Below are 10,342 nucleotides of genomic sequence, written 5' to 3'. Positions count from 1 at the left end.
CTTACCATGTTATTCCCACTGAAGACATTCAAATTCGATCTGATTTGACTTATGAAGAAGAGCCAGTTCAGATATTAGCACGAGAAGTGAAAAAATTAAGAAATAAAAAGGTTCCTCTAGTGAAAGTTTTATGGAGAAATCATAATGTAGAAGAAGCGACTTGGGAATTGGAAGAAACGATGAGAGTACAGTATCCTCATCTTTTCTCAGGTAAATTTCGAAGACGAAATTTATTAAGGGGGAAAAATGTAATGATCCAAAATTCACGGGCATCAGAAAAGTACAATATCGAGCCTCCGTCTTAGTAAACTGAGTTCGTAAATAATTATTAAGAATATTTGTGAGTCTAGTAGTGTGTTTAATTAGGCTTTAATTAAGTGAAATTAGCTCAATTTAGAGAAAATAATAAAAATGACTAAATTGAATAATGGGTAAAAATTAAATTATAGATTAAAAGAAAATATAAAGGACCAAAATGACAAATATGCCATTAAGTAATAGTTGTGGCAGCAAAACAATGAGAAAAATCTAAAGATTTTAATGCTTTAAGTTATTATTAATTAATATTAGAATATAATAGTATAAATTATTATTTACTTGATATTAAATTATTAAATTAATGAAATATATATAAATTAAAGCCAAATGTGTGGTAATAAAATATACATTTGTAATAAAATAAGCATACAATTGTAATTTATGGATTTAAATTACTTATTATTTAAGTAAATAGATATTTATTATTTATTATTAAGTAAAAGATATTTATTAATTAAATAATTATATTATAAGATTTTTATGTGATAATAAATTAAAACATGACAAATGTATGATAATATAGTAAATGTGTAAATATAAGTAATATTACACTTGTAATAAATACATTGATTATTAAATAGATATTTATTAAGTTATTATATTATTATTAAACAAATAAAGCACAAAATAAAAGAAAATAAAACAAAGAAGGAAACCAAAACAGATCAGGGGAAGAAGAAGAAAAGAAAGAAAAAAGAAAAATTAGGGTTTGGATGCTTTAAGCTTTAATTGGTAAGTCAATTAAGTCCTTTTTACTTAAATTTGATGTTTTAGAAGCTTTAGAATAAAGTTTTGTTGAAATTAAGTTGAGGTTTTGGAAGTTTTTAGGTTTTTGAACATAGTTCATGTTGAACAAAATAATGAATTAGGGGTTTAGTTAAATGAATTTTAAGTTAGAATTGATTAAAGGATTAAATTGTAAACTAGGCTATAAGTTTTGTGTTGTAGGGATTAAATTGAAAGAAGTTTTAAATTAGGGTTTTATTATGAACATTAGATAGTTAAGTAGAATATGGAAGGAGATTGAATAGAAATAAAGTATGAATTGAGTTAGAAAAGTAAATGAATTAATTGGGATTAAATTGGAATTAGGGTATAAATTGGATAGAAATTCAATTATTATTATTAATTACCGCTGTAATTAGTAGTGTAAATTATTATTTTCGTAGCTAACAAGGAATTCGAGGCATCAGCACACAAAGGAAAGGAGAAAACTATCAAGGACTAAAACGAGAAATTTACGGTTTGTATTACTATAATTCAAACTACTATTTATTAAATGTTATATTTAAATTTATGTGTATGGTAGTAAAATTATAAGGTAAGTATCAATATTGAATTGAATGAAATTGAGATGAAGTATGATTATGTATGAATATTTGATAATATATTATTGGAAAGTGGAAAATTGTATCGAACTGAATTGTACATTGAAAGTGAAATTGAAATTGAGAAATTATTTGCATACCCTATTAACTAGTCGGGCTGAGTCTGGTATAGTTGGCATGTCATAGGATTGGAAGAGTACAAGATTTATTGACTTTACCGATCAGGAACTTAATGTGTCGTATCAGACACCTCGTGTGTCATTTTAGGCACTTTATGTGTCGTATACTGCTTATGATATATTGATCAGGTACTAAGTACCGTTTTAGGCACAATGTGCCGTATTTGTGTGTTTGGATTGGAATCTGTGTATCTGCCAAAGTCTGGGTTTGTTAATAGGGAGAACAATTGAAATGAGAAATTTAAAATAAATTGATTAATTATACTATTGAAAATATTGAAAGAAATGAGAAAGTTGAATTGTGAATTGAAATTGAGATTGGAAGTGAAAGGCATAAACAAAATGTTCACGTAGTGATTGAAATTGAGGCATATGATATGTGAATGAAATTGAAGAATAGCTAAAAAAAAAAAAATTTGTATTATTATTGTTCATAAATGAAAATTTAAGAATGAATTGATATTTGAAAATTTTAATCGTTACATGCTTGATAATTATATTCTATTATTGTTATTCTAATTTAAATTATGGTAATACCACTTAGTATGAAATACTCAGCGTATGGTTGTTTCCATGCACAGGTTGATAGGAGTCCAAAGTCCCGATCCAGCATCCAGAACGATCTCGACTCCAGCATCAAACTTTGGTGATGTATTCTTCTTTTGGTAAAAGTGGCACGTAATGTTTTATGATTTTAGTTGTAATAAATGATATTTGGTGTTTCGGTACTAAATTAAATGAAATGGTTTGACAAATTTGGTAAGTTTGGTATTAAACTTGGAAAGAAAAATGGAATAAAGCTAGTTAGTAAAATTTTGAAAGATATTATGAATGTTTATTTAATTAAAATATTAAGTTAATGTTTTAAGTATAATTTAGGTGTATTTAAAGGTGAATTGGATTGGTTGTGATTTTTGTTTGGATTGCTCTCTATTTGAATTTGCAGGGACTGTTAGATATTTATAAAGGGGTTATATTGAGTTTGCACAAAAATAATAATAATAGTAATAATTTCCGGAGTACCCGAACAAGTCCCGATTCGATTTTAACGTGTGATTTGGACCTCGAGGGCCATTATAGGGACTTTATGATTAAATCAAGATATGTATGTCATTTATTTTGAATTAATTGTAAATTATCCGATAGGTTCGGTAATGCTCCGTAACCCTGTTTCGGCAACGGTTTGGGGTTAAGGGGTGTTACAGATATAGTTAATAGGGTTTAATTTCACTTTCCAAATACAACCAATATTCAATTATCATATTTGGACATATATATTCATTTCAATTCAAATAATCAATATATTCTTATATATATATATATCAATTCAATCCATTCAATCAACTTTAATTCAATTCAATGTCAAAATGCCAAATAATCACCTCAACACTTACCATATGCATTAAATAAAAAATAATAATTAATAACTAGTTTCGGATTATAAAAATACAAACCAGAAATTCCAAACTATTCGACGTCGATTTTATCTTTCCCTTTTTTAGTCTAGGATTCCGGTACAACGATGGCTACGGAATTAAAACAATTAAAATTTATCAATATAACACAATTCAATTTCATATTGAATATTTCGGTTTTTTACTCAATATTTGTCTAAATTTCAATTTAGTCCCTAAATCGAGACTAGTTTTATTCTTCACATTTAATTTTATATTTTCATACAAATTCCACTTTAACTAAATTTAACTCCTTATTTTCACTTAAACCCTAAATTTTGAATTTTTCATAATTTAGTCCCTATTACTCAAATTTTACAATTTATTCTACAATTTAATCAAAATTTACAATTTATTCTACAATTTAATCCTTTTTCATTTCTAGCTTAAAATCTATCAATTTAATCCCTAATACTAAAATTATTCAACATTAACAACATTTAAAAACTTAATCAATGCTAAAATTTCAACATGGGTCGGGTAATACTTAACACGAAATTCTAAAACATACAAATTACAAGAAAAATGGACTAATTTAACTAATCAATTGAACTTGAAAATTTTTGAAGCCCTTAGGCCGTGCGTCTGCTTCTTTCTCTTTTCTTTCTTTCTTTTCTTTCTTGTTTTGATTTTGCTTTTATCTTTTTCTTTTACTTATTTTCCTATTGGTTTTATTATTATAATAATATATATTATTAAGAAAAATTTAATTATTATAATATATATAATAATAAATTTACAAATATCTCCCACTAAAGAAATAATGGTAAAATTTCTTCTTTAGTCCCTTTAATTATTTTTCAATTTATAATTCAACTTTCACCCTATATGCAATTTAGTCATTATACCTAATTACTTTTAATTTATGCAAATTCACTTAATTGAAATCTAATTAACTACACAACTAGCTTCGTAAATATTTATAATAAATATTTACAAGTCCGATTCTGAGGAACGGAGTCCCGAGAATGCACTTTTTTCTTTCAATTTGGTCCTTTTAATTAATTAACTATCAAAACGTTAAAATTTTTCAACGAAACTTTAATACCACCTTAATGACATTCCGTAAATACTTTTATAAATATTTACGGTTTAGTTAAAAATAAGGTCCCGATACCTCACTTTCTAAAACCACTTGAACTTAATAAATCACTTATATAACATAAATTATCAAATCAAATACCTTTTTAAAAATCACACTTATCTCGTAAATATTAAATAATAATATTTACGAACTTACTCGTCAGATTTAGTGGCCCCAAAACCACTATTTTCGACACTACTGAAAAACAGATTGCTATATAAAAAAACATAAAAATTATTAAAAATAAGCTAAAACGGACTTACATGCATCGTCTAAAGCTAGGCCGAAGCTTGAAGCTTCTCCATTTCTTTCTTTCCACGCCCATTCGATGTTAAAGAAGATGATGGCTTATGTTTTAATTTTATTAACCTCTTATAATAATAACATATAAAACATTATAGTAAAAAGAAATTTAAGCATCCAACTGTCCCATTATCTTTAGGATGGATAATTTACTCAATAAGATCATCCAATTTCAATTTTTAATCAATTAACACCTTTAAACTAATAGCAATTGATTTTTTTAACTTTTACGATTTAGTCTTTTTCTCTTAATAACTATCGAAACATTAAAATTTTTCAACGAAAAATGAAAATTTAATACCACCTTAATTACACTCCATAAATATTTATAAAATATTTACGGCTCGGTTTATAGAAACGAGGTCCCTATCCCTTATTTTCTAAAACCACTTGACCTTAGGGTCTTACCACTTGAACTTAATAAATCGCTTATAAAACAAAAATCACTATATCAAAAATCTTTTCAAAGTCACAATTAACTCGTAAATACTAAATATAATATTTATGAACTTACTCGTCAGATTTGGTGGCCTCGAAATCACTGTTTCCAACACCACTGAAAAACGGGTTGTTATAGGTATGATAATGCTTTAGAATAACGTATTTTTATGTCTTAACCATGTGTTTATTCTGAGCTTGATCCTACTAATTTAAGCTATTTATGTCTTTTTATCTTTTAGGGACTGATTTGGAGGCAAAAGCAAAATTAAGGGACAAAAGTGCGAATTTGGAGACACATTAGGCTGATATGCGACACAAGGAAAAGATTGTGCCAAAAGTGCAAGCATGGGAGATATAAGGACTGAAAACGCAAAAAAACGAGATTTTATTTTATAAGATTCTATTTTATTTATATTAGGATAATTAAATATTAAGATAATTATTAGGATTATTTAAATTTTAGGATTTTATTTTAATTATCTTTATTTATCTTTAATTAAGTGTATTTATCTTTTTAGAATTTAAGTTTAATTAGACTATCTTCCTAGCACTATAAATAGGGGGTGAAGTGACTCTATTTGTGTTCATCTTTTTCTGTAAACACTCTCCCCCTGAAAGTCTAGGCTTTTGTTTCTTCATATTTTCTTTCAATAAAATTCCCTCTTCCATTTTTATATTTATTTTCTTTTTCACCATTATCATGAACCACTAAAACCTATCTAGCCGAAAGTTGTTAATATTCCTCAAAAAGGGTTCTTGAGGCCTAGAATTCGTACTTAGCCTTCTCGCCAAGTATTCATCGTTTCTCACTTTTCTGGTGGCGCTCCGTCCATGGCCCTTAAGAAGTAAGCTTTTCAGCATATGCAAAGGCGGTCGCTTTATATGTTTTGGAAGGATTGCATAGTCGGTTCGTTAACTTACTGCGTCAGAGGTTGGCGAGCCAAAGAGACAAAATAGCGTGGGATTCGCCATTGAGAAGCGTTGATCTAGCATAGATTACTGGCTAGAGTCAGGTTTCTTAAAAATCGCAAGTCTAATCTTTGGAGCTGGTGGTCGTAGGCGTCCTCTTCCACTATAACTGGCTTACTTGAGTTGAGAAGGGTTATTTAAAAGTCGAGGATTGAACCCAAGGCGGAATGAGACAACTGGAGGCTGGAATCTACCAATAATAATTTCTTTTCCTTTAACTCTCTTTATTATTTCTATTATTTTTGTAATCACAATTTCAGTCAACTTTAGATTCTGTTTTCTTTTTATTTTTTCCAAATCAAATCTTTAATTCTGTTATTTTTATTTTTTTTCTGTCACGCAAGTTTTCTTGGGCACGATTCTGCCTGAGAAACAAGCATTCGTATAATCCTGTCCCTGAGGATTCGACCCTACTTTCCCTTTACTGTTCTTTTTCTATTATTTTTATTATTTTACAGGGAATAGGTTATTTTTGGTGCTCTCAACGACGCATCAAGGTACGATACGTTTAGTTTACTTTTTGTCTACGTCACAATATCGCTACAGTATCTAATATCACCACTACCGTTGTTTTTACACTAACTGCAGATAAATACACCGCCCATCCAAACTCACCCTAAAGCAATGTGGTTAGCATAAGTTATTCACTACCGTTACAATATGTGTCTGGGTATCCTCTTTCAAATGGTGGGTAAAAGTAAACAAAATGATTATAGCTTTGAATTTATTGGTGTGATGGTTTTGATAATATGAGGTTTGTGAGCTTATTAGGAAAACTCACAATTCGTGGTTGTGTGAGGGCAAAACTTGTGGCACAATCCGAATGTAGTTCAATGTTATTTGTGAACATGAAGAATTTTTAGAAGGGGACGCGCATGCTGACAAGCCAAACAAGCAACCGATGATTATAGGGAGACAAACATTCCCCTGGACATGTGATAAAAAATCAACATCGATGCAGCCTTCATTCATCGTCAATGGTGGCTCGCATGGTTGCAATTGCTAGAGAATCTTATGAAACAATTGTTACCAAGCTCATCGGCAGTTTTGTTGGGTGAAAATTTAGCCTTAAAAGCATGATTCATTATCATTTATGAAATTCTTATTTAATAAATATTATTTCAAACGTATCGAGTTAAATTCCAATTTCAAACCATTATCTAATGTTTCATGAATCAAGTTTGAACCTAACTTGCTTCATTGTAAACAAATTTAATAATAAAATTTTGATAAATTCATTCATTTGTTGGGTATAGTTAAACAAATATTGTGAAAGGTTTTGTATATATATATAAATATTTTAATTAATTATTTGTAACTTTGTTGCCCTTGTATTTATAGGAAATCATCCTACTTGTAGCATTATATTAATATATGGATATTATGTTGATGAATCTGTATAACTTGTTTTTCAGCAAGTTCTTTTTAATATATAAATAACTATTAGTTTGAAGTCGTACCAACAGGTTGAGATGGCCGAGTTGGTCTAAGGCGCCAGATTAAGGTTCTGGTCCGAAAGGGCGTGGGTTCAAATCCCACTCTCAACATTTGGTTTTGTTGTATTTTTAAAATCAGACAAATAAGAGCACAACAAAGCCCATTTCTTATTAGGGGCTTAGGCCTGCAAACTTAGCCCAATCCCGGCTCTATTAATTTCTCACCGTACATAATGCTTTTATTTTTATTTTTCTATGCAAAAATATATTGGCGTCTTACGTTTTGCCTTTTGCTTTTTGCTTTTCTTTTTTCAACACCGCTGTATATACGAATTTTATATGTGAATTTGATTTTATGTATATATGATTTTTATTTTTATTTTTATTATTTACAAAAGTAAATTTCATATTTTAATAATTGAAAATAAAAAGAAACATTTGATAAATAAAGATAAAATTTGTTTTTAATAATAAAAATATGAAAAACATGTTAGGTTTTTTTACTTCATTATTGCAAAATTTTATATTATTTTGCAAAGTATAACAATTACACATGCAAAAACACACGTGTAGGTATTTTTTATAAGACATGTAAGTATTACAGCGGTGTTGAAAAAAGAAAAGCAAAAAGCAAAAGGCAAAACGTAAGACGCCAATATATTTTTGCATAGAAAAATAAAAATAAAAGCATTATGTACGGAGAGAAATTAATAGAGCCGGGATTGGGCTAAGTTTGCAGGCCTAAGCCCCTCATAAGGAATGGGCTTTGTTGTGCTCTTATTTGTCTGATCTCAACCTTTCGAGACTGATTGCGCAATAATTTAATCTATCCATACAATCTAACTGAAAAATTGAGACCAAGTAACCATTTAAGTTATGCAGATTCATCCTTCTAACTAAATATGCATTTATTAATAGTAAAAATTGATGAATCAATGTTAAATAAGGTTAATAACTTGATCCATTGTGAAGGAATTGAATAGTAAATATTTTATAACTCTACATTTGTTGAGTATAGTTAAACACATATTGTCAAAGGTTTTTAGTTTCGGTATATATATAAATATTTTAATTATTTATTTGAAAGTTGTAACTTTGTTCTCGTTTTATTTATAGGAAATGATCTTACTTGTAGCATTATATTAATATATGCATATTTAGAATGATGATGAATCTGCATAACTTAAGTGCTTGGTTCAACAAGCTTTAGGGTAAGAATAAGTTAGTGTAACAGTAGCATCGAACTGTTGAGATGGCCGAGTTGGTCTAAAGCGCCAGATTAAGGTTCTGGTCCGAAAGGGCGTGGGTTCAAATCCCACTTTCAATATCTGTATTTTGTGTTTACAGACAGACAAAGTCGGTTTAGAGCCCATTCCCTATGAGGCCTGCAAACTCAGACCACCTCCCTCTCTCTCTCTTTTCAGTATTTCAATTTTACATTTTACATTTACATGTGTGGTTTTACATGTATAACGTGCAACTTTATTTTTTTCTACTTTAAATTTAAAAATAGTTCCAAAACGCCCATTACCGTCATAACATTACATTCGGTGAACCAAATATTTCATTAGCTATAAATAAATTTTCAAAAATGTTAGTATTATGGCTAGAATTAATATAGTATTTTGTACTTAATTTTGATTACAATGTTCCAAAATAGTTTAAAACGGCCCTTTACGGGTCGTAACATTTATTCGGTGAACCAAATGCTCCATTAGTTGTAAATAGATTTTCAAAATGTTAGTATTATGGTTAGATTTAATATAGTATTTTGTACTTGATTTTGATTTTAATGTTCAATTTAATTTTGATTTTGATTTTCAAAATTTGGACATTAAAGACAAACTTAGGTAGTAAATTGGAATAAAAAGGATTTTGATTTTAATGTAATCAAAATCCTTTTTATTCAATTTACTACCTAAGTTTGTCTTTAATGTCCAAATTTTATTAAAAAATACTATTTTAACAATATATATATATATATATATATATATATTTTCAACCTCATATATTTAGTTATTAATAATTTATTTATTAATATATTAATTATGATTATAACTATAAGTATGGTTGGTGTTACAATAATTTTTCTTAAATTATTTTAATTATGAATTATAAATTTATTTCAACCACATATATTTACTTATTAATATATAGAGGATAAGCTACACCATTAGTCACTAAACTATAGGTAAGTTTTTATTTTGGTCACTTAACTAAAAAAGTTACGATTTGGTCACTAAATATTCTAAATTTGTTCTTTTTGGTCACCGACTATTAAGTGGCACTTTTTATTTAGTATAGTAACATTTTTAGTCCTCTGCTTTTATATTTTCATCAATTTGACCTTGATTCTATATAAAAAATACTCAAAATTATTTAAAAGAGAATCTATTTAAAAGTCATAGAAAAATAAAATCTCAAAAATGTTGTTGTTGAAGAACTAATATGTATGAGAAATAAATAAAATTATCATTTAGCAAAATCCAATAACAATTTAGAAGCAGAAAAAAACCAAAAGAAAGTTCAATAATTACATTTTTTGTTAGTATTTCTCAAAACCAAATTAGTAATATCTTCAAGTCAGTTTCGTGCCCCTGAAGAGCATCCAGAACTAATATTACAAGGCTTGTGAATCGATTCCGATGCCTTTTTTTAGTAAATTAAAATATAAAATATATCACAAAATTTTTCCTTTTCAAACTCAATTAAAAACTTCAATTCATTTAAATTATTTTTAAAATTTTATTTGTAAAAAAATTATAGTTTAAATTTTCTTATAACAAAAAAGCTATTATAGTTTGAATTTTTCTTATAACAAAAAAGCTAT

The 10,342-nt window shown here is 27.8% G+C and overlaps 2 non-coding genes across 2 annotated transcripts; both read left to right on the top strand.

Annotated features, from left to right (window-relative positions):
* The first annotated feature begins 7,542 nt into the window (after positions 1–7,542).
* TRNAL-AAG (transfer RNA leucine (anticodon AAG)) lies at positions 7,543–7,623 on the top strand. Its single transcript has one exon. It is a non-coding gene; the product is annotated as a tRNA-Leu (tRNA).
* A 1,135-nt stretch (positions 7,624–8,758) lies between these two features.
* TRNAL-AAG (transfer RNA leucine (anticodon AAG)) lies at positions 8,759–8,839 on the top strand. Its single transcript has one exon. It is a non-coding gene; the product is annotated as a tRNA-Leu (tRNA).
* The last annotated feature ends 1,503 nt before the right edge of the window (positions 8,840–10,342 follow it).

Source organism: Gossypium arboreum, chromosome 4, assembly GCF_025698485.1.
Source record: "Gossypium arboreum isolate Shixiya-1 chromosome 4, ASM2569848v2, whole genome shotgun sequence".
NCBI classification, from domain to species: domain Eukaryota; kingdom Viridiplantae; phylum Streptophyta; class Magnoliopsida; order Malvales; family Malvaceae; genus Gossypium; species Gossypium arboreum.
The sequence above is the reverse complement of the archived record's forward strand: the minus strand, read 5'-3'. Positions and strand labels throughout refer to the sequence as shown.